The 13,980-nt window shown below is 51.3% G+C and overlaps 1 protein-coding gene across 6 annotated transcripts in view; it reads left to right on the top strand.

Annotated features, from left to right (window-relative positions):
* Positions 1–13,980, top strand: part of RPH3AL (rabphilin 3A like (without C2 domains)) — a 139,453-nt gene that overhangs the window by 24,959 nt on the left and 100,514 nt on the right. Inside the window, exon 1 of one of the 6 annotated variants that reach the window (XM_071210408.1) lies at positions 1,507–1,525. The exons of 3 other annotated variants lie outside the window; for them this stretch is intronic. The gene's annotated coding sequence lies outside the window, so the exon portion shown is untranslated. Of the gene's footprint in view, positions 1–1,506; positions 1,526–1,978; positions 5,445–5,683; positions 5,759–13,980 lie in introns of those variants that run through there. 2 more of the 6 variants (XM_004483782.5, XM_071210407.1) reach the window with 2 other exon arrangements.

Below are 13,980 nucleotides of genomic sequence, written 5' to 3'. Positions count from 1 at the left end.
TAAAGATGTTAAGTGAAATAAGCCAGACACAAAAGGACAAATATTGTATGATCTCACTTATATGAAATACTTAGAATATGCAAATTCATAGAGACAGAAGCAGAATAGTGCTTACCAGGGATGAGGGAGGTAGAAAATAGTTATTGCTAAACGAGTCTGAGTTTTGGTATGTGATAATGAAAATAATCTGGTCATAGATCATGTTGAAAGTGACACAGGATTGTCAGTGTACTTAATGTCAAAGAGTTGTCCTGTTAAAATGGTTAAAATGATTTTTATTATGTGTATTATGCTACATTTAAAAATAAACAATTTTTAAAAACTATGTGGAGTGTTTGAATACATAGTTAGACCATAGAGTTGTACTATATTTGAACCACAAATTTAGTTCTGAGCTAACGAGCAAAGTACACAAAAACAATGAGTTACATGGTTCACGTCGCCCATAAAGACAAGGCTCCCAGACACCTAACTCTTTTCTAGACAGATCTGAAGGGAATTTCTTGCCTGGGTGGTCATCTATGGGACTGTGTGACAAGGAAAATACATGGCATATGTGCCACTGCTCCCACTCCTACTCCCAGGATAGACTTGACTAATCAATCGCTACCCTTTTACTCTGAGGGAGCCTTACAGTCTAAGCACAACGCTCCAGTCACTTAGAGTCAGCGTGCAAGATGGAGCCCACTGGCTCTCCCAGCGCCAGGGTGACGATGGGTGTGCTGAGGAGGTGGAGGAGTCACGGGATTCTGAGTGGAGATCCACACTAAGTCATGGCAGGCACCTCCGTGGGGTAGCATAGGTGGTATGTCCTGCTGTAGAAGTCCCCTAGGCCAGTTAGAGTGACCCACCCAGGGTGATGAGAGGTGGTAGTGTGTCTGGAGGGTGCACGGTGCATGCTAGGAATTTTTAGCCCATCACAGCCTCCAGTGTCTTCCACTTGCATTACATTTATTGAGCACTTATGATGTGCCTGGAAGGTTCCTTCTGCCCCACATTTTTGCCTGATGCTCTTTTCACCCCTCTGATCACAATTTAATGCCACTTCCTGCCTCTTTCATCTATCTTTGTGCCCATACATTACCCTGCCCCTTTCTATCAAGCCGCCGTCACGGCTTGTACTGACGTGGCAGGAGCAATGTCTGTCTTGTTCATCATCGTGCCCCCCACCGCAGTGTGGTGTCCGGCACATAGCATGTGCTCAGTAAATACTTGTGGAGTGAGTGAATGGAAGAACAAAGAGGATACAAGGGTGAAGCAGATGCAGATTTGCCCAGTAGGGGACAGAGTTGGGACAGGAACAAATACAAAGTAAGGTGGAAGATGCCCAGGGCTGAGGGAGAAGGGTGTGTGGGGTTGAGGCTTGCAGGGGAGGGAGACACTGCTTCCTGCTTCCAGAGGGAAGGCAAGACCAATGAAGGCTTTGAGGGGTGGCATGAAGTTTTACCCCACGAAGTTGTAGTTGCCGGGTGTCAAGAGCCGAGACGGAGGGAGGGACATCAGGGACTCCGGGAGCAGCAAGAACGTAAGCAGAGAGGCTGAGCTTGAGACCAGAGCCGGGACTGCTTTGGGGTGCTCTTAGGGCAGGGGCGGGGCAGGGAGCTGGGGCTCCTTGGGGGCGGCAGAGGGGGAGGCGGTAGGTTGTGAGTGGAGCAGTGATGGTGTGAGAGGAGCCTCGGGCCGGCAGGGGCAGCGTGGAGGGGAGCAGGGAGGCCCCGTATCCAGGGAGGAGATGCCCCTTTCGCTCCTTGGGCTGCTCACATCCTGCCTCTCCCATCTTGGAGACCACCTTCTGGCAAACCCCAGCCCACGGGCCCCAGCCTCAGCCACACCGTCGTCCCCCTGCCCGGCCACCGACCTGGCCCTACCCCCAGAGGGACTTTATGCAGCTAGTCCACCAAGTAACACCATTGCCTCACTCATTTCTAATTTTTAAAAGAATATGTATTTGCCACGTTTGTATCATTTATTTATTTATTTATTTATTTATTTTTCTCCTCTCCTCCCCCACCAGTTGTCTGTTCTCTGTGTCCATTTTGCTGTGTCTTCTTCTTTGTCCACTTCTGTTGTTGTCAGCCGCACAGGAATCTGTGTTTCTTTTTGTTGCGTCATCTTGTTGCGTCAGCTCTCTGTGTTTGCGATGCCACTCCTGGGCAGGCTGAACTTTTTTTCATGTTAGGTGGCTCTCCTTATGGGGTGCACTCCTTGCACGTGGGGCTCCCCTATGTGGGGGACAGCCCTGCGTGGCAGGGCACTCCTTGTGCGCATCAGCACTGCGCATGGGCCAGCTCCACACGGGTCAAGGAGGCCTGGGGTTTGAACTGCAGACCTCCCATGTGGTAGGCGGACGCCCTAACCACTGGGCCAAGTCCGCTTCCCTGTATCATCTTATCTTGAGCATAGCTTGTGTTAATATTTTTATTACAGATTCATTATCTTAATTTCCCTCTTCTTGAGTTTTATAAGTGTGCAGTGATTATCTGGAAAATTTTTATTTCCTATTTGTATTAATGATCAAATTACTGTATTTCATGTGTAAGTCATCTGGTTTATCCCTTTTGGAACTTTTTGCCTCTTTCTTGCAAACTTTGTATCTGGCTATATTGAGCAACTTGGCACCAGCTTTTATGTTGCGCCCATTTAAGTGAGGCTGGCTGGACAGAGAGGCCAGCGTGATTGCGCCGTGCCCCCTGATGGTGCTGGGCTGAGGCTGACTGAGGCACGCTTCCCCCCCGCAGGGCGGGAGGTGGGCGTCCGCGTGCAGGGCATCCTTCCTGCGTTGGTTCCGGTTGCCCTGCTGCAGAAGACCGGCCAGCCTGAGGCGGTCAGAGGTGCCAGTGCAGCCAGCATGGAGTCTGGGAGACTCCAGGGGCTGGGGATGGCCAGGGACAGCTTCACGCGCCCCTGCTGGCATGGAGAAGTAGAAGGACTTTGTGCAGTGGCTTGGGGGAGCAGCTCCTCATGGGGTGACAAACGGGGGGCCTGGTCACACCATCCAGGGGTCATGGAAGAAGCCCACAGAGAAGGGCTCCCCTGGGCCCCGTGGCTGCTGCAGGGGAGCTAAAGTGGCCTGGAAGTGGACACTGGGCTCCTGCCCGGCATCTCCGGGCCGCACTGCTGCCGGCTCATGCCTCCAAAGTGCAGTCAGGAGTGGGAGCAGGAAGCTCATGTCCAGGGCTCGTGTCATTTTCGGTAGCGTGTCGGGCTCGACCAGCTCAGTACATGTGGCGCATGCCAACTCCTTCCCGCTCCTGGGTAGGTGAGTCGCTCCGGACTCCAGATTGCAAGCCACAGACACCCAGCTCAACCTGAGTAGAGCAAAAAGAGGCACCTGTTGGCCTGGCAACTTGGAAATCAAAATAGTGGTTCCGGCCTGGCTGAATCCAGCAGCCGACAGTGCCATCAGGGCTATTTATCTCCATCTCTCAGCTCTGCTTGGCTTCATTCGTAGACAGCTACTTCCAGCTGGAAGCGAGATGGCCACTGGCAACGCCGAGCCAGTGTCGTTCTCACAGTGTGGCGTTCCAGAGAGTGAATTTCTCAGTCGGATCGCGATAGCTCGGAACTAAACCACTGTGCCCAGAAAATAGAGATTCCCTAATTGGTCTGTCCTGTTCACATTTACCCCTGAGCAAAAGGAAGCTGGGGGGGGGGCGCACTTTCTTTCAACCAAGAAGACTGGGCGTGGTAACTTTGAACCAGAGGAGGAATCGCGCAAAAAGAGAAAAGAAAAAAGAATGCTGAGCAGACAAAAGTTATGTCCATAAGGTCAGCAGAGGCCCTGGACTTTGCTTTACTAAATGGTCATAGGATTTCTTTTCCCCCAGTCCAAGAGTGGACAGCCGTCTGGAGGCTGTGGCAGTGTCGTAAGGGAACCATCCCCGTGGCCGTGTGGCAGTGTCCCCATGTTTCTTGGTTGCACCGAGTGTGACTGCTCCAGCGTCATCACATCTGCTTGTGAGGTCCATCCTGCATCCGTGGGTGGAACCACCCTTCCCATGCAGGGAGCGGCGGGAGCACATGTACACTGCTTCTGGCTCCTGCGCTCTCTGAGGGCTTTGCCCACAGTTGCTTTTCGGTCACTGACCCCGCTTCTCACTTCTCTCTGGCCTCCGGTCTCTGGACCCACACATCTGGTCTGACGTCTGCATCCAGCCCCCAGCCTCACAGGGACCCCGGGGTCGCGTTTCTGGATAGTTGGCTCGGCTCCACTTTTGGCTTGATTTTGGCGTCACCTGCAGTGTCTGGCTGGGTCGGTCCAGCCTGTGGTCCTTGCGGGGGAAGGACAGAGTGGCCAGGCTGCCACCCGGTCAAGGAGACTTCACGCCCCGTTGCTTCTCCTGAACGCATAGCGCACACTCAGGACGAAGGGCCGGCCGGTTCCCAGCACACCTGGGTGTGTGCTTACGTTTCACAGGCTCAGAGGAGGCGCACCGTCACATCCTCCTGGGCAAAGCCCAGCACCACGGCCCAGCACCGCTCATCCTTAGCTGCAGAATCTTTTCTTCAGATGAAATGTGAAGCCAGCAGAAGCCAGGCTGCTCTGTGTCTGCTTGGGCCCTTCAGCCCTTTCCTTCCCCCTCAGCTGTGACCCGCTTAGGGGTCCTGGGAGGCAGGTGGAGAGTCTTTGGGCCATTACGTCTATCTGCTCAGCTGTACCTGCTTCCATTCCTGTGGGGGAGAGGTTGCTGGATGTGGTGTTTTTCTTATCATCAAAACATTTTTTCTGTCCAGGCTTGTTTGCGCCATGAAAAGGTCAGCAAGGAGATCCTTGTCATCTTCCCCACGGTAGGCAAATGTCATGGTGGAAGCACTCCCCAGCTACGCAGGGGCTCGTTGCCTTGCCCCTGTCGTCCTGGAGGGACATTCGGAAGCCATTCCATTTACAGAGGTGGTCAAATTATCTGTGCCTCGGTTTACCTTTTTCCTGATGAGTCATGCCCAATGGGGCCCCATCCCTGGCAGTTGAGGCTCCAGGAAGTTATGGGATGCCAACGTCTCATGCACAACCACCCCCTGCAGTGAATATTCTGGGTACCTTACCAAACAAAAAATTCCTTGAAATTCGCAGGAGTGAGCAGACTGAAAAAACAACACGAAAAAGAACACACGCTTTCCCAGAGGGCACCCCCCCAAGAGCCAATGTCCCGTGCCTGTTCCGTTGCAGAAGGCCGCGTCCTTCGCGGAGTGGACCACGGGCAAAGAGGCCTTGGGTGGCTGTGGCCGGGCCTCGGTCCGCTGGGGAGAATCCAGGCCTTTGTTTGGCTGCAGCTGGGCCTCCCGGTCGCTGCCCCTTATTGACTTAAGTCTGATTCAGATCCTCATCTGGAGCAGCTTGGGTCACCCCTGGCGACACGGTGGTGGGCGGGAGAGCCACTCCTCCCGCTGGCCGCGCCGCACAAGCCCCCTCGCTTCCCGCGCCGCACAAGCCCCCTCGCTTCCCGGTAGGTGTTTCTGGGTCTGCTGGCTCCACGGCACAGGAGGATGCCTTTTGTGTTTCCAGGATCTGGGGGTTCAGTCAGGGGTGTTCCCAGAACTTTGCCAACTCCCAGGGAAGGGTGTGTGCCTGTGCTGCCAGGGCGTCTGGTTAATCTTTGACCGCAGACTTGCTTTTCTGGGTGGCCCCGGGTCCTGCGGCAGCAGGGGCTGGAGAGGGCTGGGTCCCCCCTGGGGCGCCTCCCCAGTCGTCGCTGGGCTCTTCCTGCAGCGTCCTTCCAGACACCCAGGGACCGGGATTGGTTTGGGGGTAAAGGGCAAGGTGGGATGTGTGTTTTGGTGGAAAGCTGAGCAGCAGGGCCTGGCAGAGAATGGGGCCATCTTAATAGGAATGGGAAAATTGGAGCGTTCTGTTGAATAAGTATTGTTATTGCATGTCAAGCAGGGCCAGAACACCAAGTGCCCTCCTTAGAGTGTGTGAGGATTTTAAGAGATATACCGACAGGTGTTTAAAACGTCTTTACGTTTTCTTCAGTTGCCTTCTGTTTATGGCAAACAATATGGTTTTCAATTCATGGCGAAGATAGAAAGTTTCCTTTTAAAATAAACTGAAGTAAAGTGAGTTGCTATAAAGGGAAATGTGTAAAGAGGATTGCGGGGGGCAAGTGAGGGTGGCAGGGGCAAGCGCGTGCCAGAGCTTTGGGGACAGCATGCCGGAGGATTCAGAGGCAGGGACAGTCACTTGCAGCTGGGAACTGGGGGAGCACAAGGAAAGGGTTCATGGAATAGTCAAGTGGGTGGGAAGGAGCAGAACCCAGCGAGGCCGAGACAGGAGAGGGGAAGTCCAGACTGAGAGGTCGGGAAGTGTGGTGGGTGAGTGTGGATCCTGGTGTGGTTCATTTTGGTTACAGTGTTTGGGTTCTCTTAGGGACAAGGGGATGGGTTTGGATTACCTCGTGGAGGACCATGAATCTTGGAGTGTGGACTCCAAACTGAATTCAGGAGACAGTGGGAGCCCTTGAAGGTACTTGAGGAGGGGAGTGGTTTGTGACTGTCCTTGAAGAGACTCATATGTTCTCATAGGTACCAGGGCTGGAGGCAGGATGACCAGACAGGGCCTAAGTACAGAGTATAAGAGCCCAAACGGGGGTCTTGGCCGAGGCCCAGCAGCCTGCCTGGCTCTGGTGGGCGATGGGGGACGTGGAGGAGAGGCAGCTCTGGGGTGGACAAGCCAAACCTCCCTGTGGGGAGGCACCTGGAGCCAAGGAGGGGCACTGGTCGGCAGTTGTGCACCGAGGCCTGGAAGGGCGGTGCCTCCTGTCTTGGCTGGGCCGCAGGGACCTGTGGAATGTTCTGGGAAGCGGGTGGGGTCTGCTGAAGGAAGCTCCTCTCTGGCCAGAGAGCGTGTTGCCCCTGGAGGAGGAAGCACGCAGTTTCCTGCCCCAGGCAGCCTTGGCTGACAGCCCCAGGCAAGAGTTCTTCACCAGCGAGGCCTGCAGGCATCTGGGCCACAGATTTCTTATTCAGCCTCCCATTTCTTCCTTCTAGTGCGGCGGAGGTCACCAGAAGTTCAGAGACCAGCTTGGTTCAAAAAAAAAAAAAGTATTTTTTCCCTTTGAGCGCCTGCTGCTGCTGGGTTTGGCGTTTTCACTCCTTCGCAGTTCTTGCTGGACAAAACCTGTTGAGAAGGTGGTATTATCTCCCTTGTGAGACGAGAAAGCAAGGCAGGAGCAAGTGTAGCCCCAAATTATGCCGTCGGTAAAATGCAGAGGCCGTCTGATTCCAAACTCAGACACTTGGGTTTTTTGGTCATAAGCACAACTGTGAACAAGATCTTGAACTTGGAAGAACTAGCTGTCCCGCTGCTCTGACGGCGCGCCCAGGGCGCCCCTGTGAGCGAGCTTCGCGGCGGGCAAGTGTCCCGAGCGAGGGTGCCGGTAAGAGCAGCCAAGGGCTGGCGGCTGGCACTGGCGCGTAAAGCTCGAGTTTGCACCTCCTGGGACAGCAATTTGGCGGGAAGGTTTGCAGGGGTAGATAGCACCCAGGGTGGGGAGAAGCAGCATTTTACTATAAAAATTCCAGATGTACGGTGGGTGGACTGTGAAAATGGCACTTCCGGGACTTCCTCGCTGGGCTGGCTGTTTCTGGCATTGCACGCGTGCGCAGGAGTCTGTGCGTCTGTCCGGATTCTACTTGGGTGAAACCTTGAGAATCACGGCCGGCTGGCTCCCTGTCTTTGAGCTCCTGGGTGGAGTCTCGCCTCAGCTGCCCAACGTGGGTGCTGAGGAGCTGTGTCCCAGGGACCCAGAGTCAGGGCGCTCACTGACCTGCCCAGGCTGGTTTCCGTCCTCGTCACTAGCTATCGTCAGGGCTATTCCAGCTCTAACATTCCCAGGAGAGAGGCTGCCCAGAGGCCCCTCCCTGCCTGGCATTTCTGCGGGCATGATTTCCTTCCTCGGATCGCCTCTGCCCCTTCGCCTGCCTGCCCAGTCCCTGCTTGTGCCTCCGTCAGACCCGCCTCCTCCTTGAAGCCCTCCAGGGTGGCTTCCAGAGGGAGCTTTTCCGCACCTTCTCTTTGCTCCCGCCGTGCTTTGTTCAGCCCCACGTGTGAGAGAACAATCGTCTGGTTTGTTCAAATTCACTCCATGCGTCCAGGACGCACACTGGGTATTCCAACCACCCCGTGGTGGCCTCTCTCCTTGTGGAGTTTAGAGATTAGCACGTCAACACAAGAAACAGATACAAATTGGGATCCAGGCAATGAAGGAAAACTAGGAGGTGCAAGTATTTGCTGCTCTTCCAGCTTTCTGCCCTGGGCTGTGTTCCCGGGGGTGCCGGGGGTGGGGCCTGGGCCACCGCTGGCTCATTCCGCGTTCAGCAACCCTGGGTGGCGAGAGCGGCACCGAGTGACAGGAGAACAGTCTGAAGCGTGGGGAGCATTATACAGATGGAATGTTATATTTAGTATTGGAAGATTCTTTCCCATTGATAAAAGATTGGGATGGTAATCTTTTTTTCTCTGTAGAGGAAAATTTTAAATTAAAGTTTTCTGTTGCATTTGGTAGCATTTTAACTTTGGAAAAATAGTTTTCCTTATTTAGAATTTTCTCCATTGTCTCCGGCTTATCTGAAAGGATAAGGGGGAAATGTTGTGGGGATGGGAAAAGGCCCCCCCATACACATGCAGTTCTGCTTGGCAAAGAGTACTGTGAAGTACCTGGAAGTCGGGGTGTCGCCGTGGTGAAGAGCTCGAGCTCGGCCTTCAGATCCTGGGGGTTTGCCACTTATAATGGGGTGGTCTTGGGTTGTCGTTCCCTCTCTGAGCCTTTCTCCCCCTGTAAAATAGGAAGTGAGACCCCACCTCAGGGTTGCTATGAAAAATAAAGGAGGCCATGTGCAGGGAGCACTTGGGGCTGACCCGGGAGGGTAGTAAGAGCTCAGTGAAGAGTGGTTCTTCTAATTGATAATTAAAAGCCATACTATAATACGCAGGATTTTCAGGATTTGAGAATTGTCCTGAATGACATTGCATTATATATGCAATGATATGGTCATTATATATCCTGCCATAACCTACAGAAGTGAGGGGGAGAGAGTGTAAACTACAATGTAAACTAAAATCCATGCTGAGTGGCAGTGCTGCAAAATGTGTTCATCAATTGCAATGAATGTACCCCACTAATGAAGGATGTTGTTAATGGGGGTAAATGTGGGTGGTGTAGAAAGCAGGGCTTATGGAAATCCCCTATATTTCTTATGTAATATTTATGTAATCTAAATCTCTTTTAAAAAATAAAAAAGTTTAAAAAATTAAATGACAAGTGATTAGAAAAAATAAAAATTAAAAGACATGCCTTGGAGCAGATATAGCTCAGTGGTTGAGTGCCTGCTTCCCATGCACGAGGTCCCATGTTCAATCCCTGGTACCTCCTGGGGAAAAAAAAAAGCCCTACATGATATTTTTTTGTTTCTCTTGTGCCCTAGTCTTGAAGACCCCAGAGCCCACTAGAATCCCATTTATCCTCACAGGGCAAAGCTGGGGTCTTTGCCCCTACAGGGCACACCTGTGCCTGAGCAGGCATTTTCCAACCCCCCCCCCCCGCCCCCGCCTTAGAGCCCCCGTTCTTGGCCTCCTCTCTCTCCCGTCTTCCTGGTCCACGTGCCTTCTGTGGTCACCCCAGGGCTGCTCTCTCCAAGCCTGGCTGAAGAGCGTAGACACTACAACTCCCGGTCCTTGCTGCTCTGAGGACGTGCCCCCAGGCCCTTTTCCTTTAGTTACTGCCCACTGGGCTGAGGAGGGGGCTAGGGCGGCAGAGCCCCTAGGGCACGACCTGGGCTCTGGGCTCCGGCCCCCTTGGGCATGGACCTTGGCCTTGGCTCCTGATGTGGCCTGGCCCACAGGCCGGCATCCCTCTCCAGAAGGCCCGTGGCCTGTACCCTTATGCTAGTTTCCTCTTCCCAGAATATAAACCTTCTGCTTTCCAGGCATCTGCCCTGCCCAGAAATGACCGCCTCTGAGCACTTCTCACAATCCAGAGGGGAAGGCTGGAAATGGCCCGTGCGTGAGCCATGGGCTGCTGGGAGAGAGCCCTGCTGTGCGCAGGTCCTTGCACAGCCGGCCGGCAAGCGGCAGGGCTGGCTGCGGGCAGAAGGCACATGCTGAAAAGCCACTGCTCCCTCCTGCCTGGGAAGCAGGAGTGTAGCGGTAAGACCATGGGGGGCTGGGGGATAGATTTGTCTATTATGGACTGACTTAGGTTGTTGTGAGAGTAAAAAGGATTAATCCATGTAAAACACTTAGAACAGGACTTACACTTCCCACGTTCAATAAGGGATGTCAGCTGGTGGCATCCTTTCTGGCTCTGACCCTTTCCCCAGTGCACCCCCCTCCCCGCTCCCCTTACCCACCTCCCCACCTAAGGCTGCCTCAGTGCACTCAGGTGAGCTTAGGGGCTTAGAGGACAGTCCTTAACTCAAAGGAGTGAGCTGTGGGTTCATGTAGTGCCACGGTGTTTAATTGATGCCTCCTACCTGTGAGGTGCTGCAGTAGGCACTGGGACTTGCGCGCCCAGTACTGCCCATCGTAGTGGTGTGGCTGCCCTCCACGTGGGCAGCTCGGCTGACCTGGGCCGGGTGGGCTCCTCCTCCATCTATTTCAAGGTTTCTCAGCCTTGGCTTTGGACGAGGCTGGATGCTTCCCCATCGTGGGCGGCCATCCTGGGCATCGTAGGGTGTTCGGCAGCTCCCTGACCTCTGTCCTCTAGCTGCCAGCAGCATGCCCTCCCCAAATGGTCTCCAGACATTGCCAAATTTTGTCCCTTGGGGGACAAAATTGTCCCGATTGAGAATCACTCATCTAGTGGAATCTTCTCAGCCCCGGAAGGCAGCTACTTGTTTATGCCATTCTGCTAACCAGTTGCTACTCATTTTAAAGATGAGGCAGCTAAGGCCCAGAGAAATGAAAGAAGTTACCCAAGGGCACTTAGCTAATAATTCGCGAGCAGAAGGTGAAGCCAGAGTGCAGACTTGAGCTGTCTGACCCAAAGCCCAAACTCAGAACCACCCCCTTGGCTATCCTGCACAAGGGGAATCCTCAGCCTGGGCAGGACCACCGCTAGGGCACGGGACGGGTTGGGGCCGCTCGGTCTGTCTGGGCATCCGTTACGATTTCATTTGGAGCTCATCACAACAGTGACTGCTGCCCTTTTTCTGACTTGGTTTGAGCCCAAAGAGCTCAACATCTTTATGTGGAGACTATTCCCACGGGCCCAGTGCTTTGACACGGCTGGGAAATCCCTCTGTTTCTCCCTCTTTGCATGGCCCTGAGCCTGTGGTGTCACCTGCAGACACCTGGGGGCAGAAGGGAGAGGTGTGGATGTCTTTTATTTTTTTGCAAATTGGGCCTCCTAAACTCATTGTCCTTAGGTTATACATCTGAATTTACTGGTTGAATGTCCACATTCCATTCATATTTTACTTTTTTTTTTTTTTTTGGCAATAATTTACTATGAAAATTTTCAAACATACAGCAAAGTTGAAAGAATTTTAGTCATGCCTACCACTCAAATTCTGCCATTAACATCTTACTGCTCTTGCTCAATCACACATAGGGTTTCTCTTTTCTGGAAATAAGGTCACCATTCTCTAGCAGGTTAGTTAGGACACTGTTGATTCCCTATGAAGAGAATAAATGAATACCTTAGACCATGGTGATGAAACTAAGATGGTCTTCATTAGCCAGGTTGATGGGGGAGGAAAAGGGTCCTGTGCTACCCTAATCGCCAGGAAAACAAAACAAGTTAAAACCAGTCATAGTGGGTGGTTAGAAATAGTTATTTCGTTAAAAATGTCATTCAGTGTTTAAACCCGCTCATCTTTAAAGTACAGAAATAATGTAAACATGATCGTTTCAAACAATAAAAGTCATGTGAGTCTTTTTGGGAAGAAGATGGCCACATCTGACCCTCTGAAGTTCCCGATCTTGGTTCTCTGCTCTCCTTTGGTGGGGCCCTCCTGTGGCTCAGGCAGAAGCAAGGGCCCTGGCAGACAGTTCCTGGCACCCTCGCCCCTTCCTCGGCTAACTCCTGCTCCCTCCAGCCCAGTTTCCACTGGCGTGGGGCATCCACAGCCTCACTTGCCCCACCTCACCTTTCCAGGGTGGGCTCAGCCCCTGCTCGCCCGGCTGAGGGCTATGGGCAGGAAGCGGTGTCCCCAGCAGGTACCATGCTGTGAGACCCCACTGCGTGGGCCTCCTGGTATCAGGGTTTCCGAACGATAGATACCCTTAATATAAGAGTTGGGCTTTTTTAATTGTGAAAATTTTAAATTAAAAAAAAATTTTACTTTGAAATAATTTTAGATTTACAGAAAATTGGCAAAAACGGTACAGAGAGTTCTCGTATCCCCTTCCCCCAGCTTCCCCCTAATGTTAACATCTTACATAACCAGAGAATAAGGATCAAAACAGAGAAATGAACACTGGCACAATACTCAGCTAAGCTACAGACTTTATTCAGATTTCAACAGTTTTTCCACTAACGTCACTTTTCTCTCCCAGGATCCAGCTGAGTCTATCACGTTGCATCTAGTTGTTCTATCTTCTTGGTCTCCTCTATCTTTGACAGCTCCTCACTCTTATATTTCATGATCTGGACACTTTGGACAGAGTCCTGACAGGTCAGTTATTTTGTAGAACGTCCCTCGATTTGATCTTTTCTGACATTTTCTCAATGATTAGATTGCTGTTTTGCTTTTTTGGCAAGACTACTGCAGAAGTGGGGTATCCGTCCCAGGGCATCGTGTCGGAGACACATGATGTCAAATGTGGAGTGCCTGCTAGATTTTTCCACTGTAAAGCTATTGTTTTTACTTTACAGTTAATAAATATCTTGGGGAAGATGTTTGAGACTATGTATATCTTGTTTCTCTTCAAATTCTTGCCCACTCAATTTAGCATCCATCGGTAGATCCTGCTGCAGCCAGCATAATTATTGCCATACTCTAATGGTGATTTTTTTCTGTTTCCTTCATTCTTTCTACATAAGGAACAAAAAAATAGTCCCTATTTATTTATTTCTTCAATTGTTTATGTATAAGGATTTGTGTTTATGTATAAGGATTATCAGTTATAATCTATTACTATTGGTATTTATTTTGTTGCTCAGATTATTCCAGCTTTGTCCATTGAGAGCTCAATATGAAAGTTTTTGCCATGAGAATTTCCCGCTATTATAGAAAAGCTGGAAGAATGGTATAAAGAACACCTGTAAACCCTCTCCCTAGGTTCAGTAATTCTTAACATCGGACTCCATTTGTGTTCTCTCACTCTTCTTTCTTTCCCCTTGCTCTTCTGCAGTGGTTTCTCACATGCACCATCTGTTGTTTTTTTTCCATCAAGGTTAATTTGCGGCTGATCTGTCCCCAGATCATCAGGGGTTGACTGTAAAATGTAAGTGGCCAGCACTTTGCCCCTGGAGACTGTGTACCTACCTGGCAGCCCTGCTCAGATTCCAGGGTCATTCGTCACTGTGCCATGTGATTTTTCAAAAAAAAAAACAGCTTTATCGAGGTATAGTTTACATAATGACCATAGAATTCATCCATTGAATGTGTACAATCAAATGGTTGTTAGAATATCCACAGATATGTGCGGCCATCACCACAGTCAATTTTAGAATATTTTTATAGCCGCAAAGAGAAACCCTGTATCCTTTACCTAGTATCCCCCTATCTTCCCACTACCCCCAGCCTTAAGTTACCACTAACCTACTTTTGTCGCTACCGATTTGCCTGTTCCGGACATTTCATAATAAATAGACCCATATGTGGTCTTTGTGACTGCCTTCTTTCACTTAACGTGATGTTTTCAAAGCTCACCCATGTTGTAGCCTGTTTCAGAACCTCATTCCTTATTATTGCCAAATATCCCATTGTATGCATATGCCACATTGTATTTATCCATTCACCAGTTGATGGACGTTTAGGTTGTTTCCACCTTTTGAACATTGTGAATAGTGCTGCTATGAACATTTGTGTGCAAGTTTT

This window comes from Dasypus novemcinctus, chromosome 21 (assembly GCF_030445035.2).
Source record: "Dasypus novemcinctus isolate mDasNov1 chromosome 21, mDasNov1.1.hap2, whole genome shotgun sequence".
Classification (NCBI taxonomy): Eukaryota; Metazoa; Chordata; class Mammalia; order Cingulata; family Dasypodidae; genus Dasypus; species Dasypus novemcinctus.
This window is presented reverse-complemented; position numbering and strand designations above follow the sequence as displayed.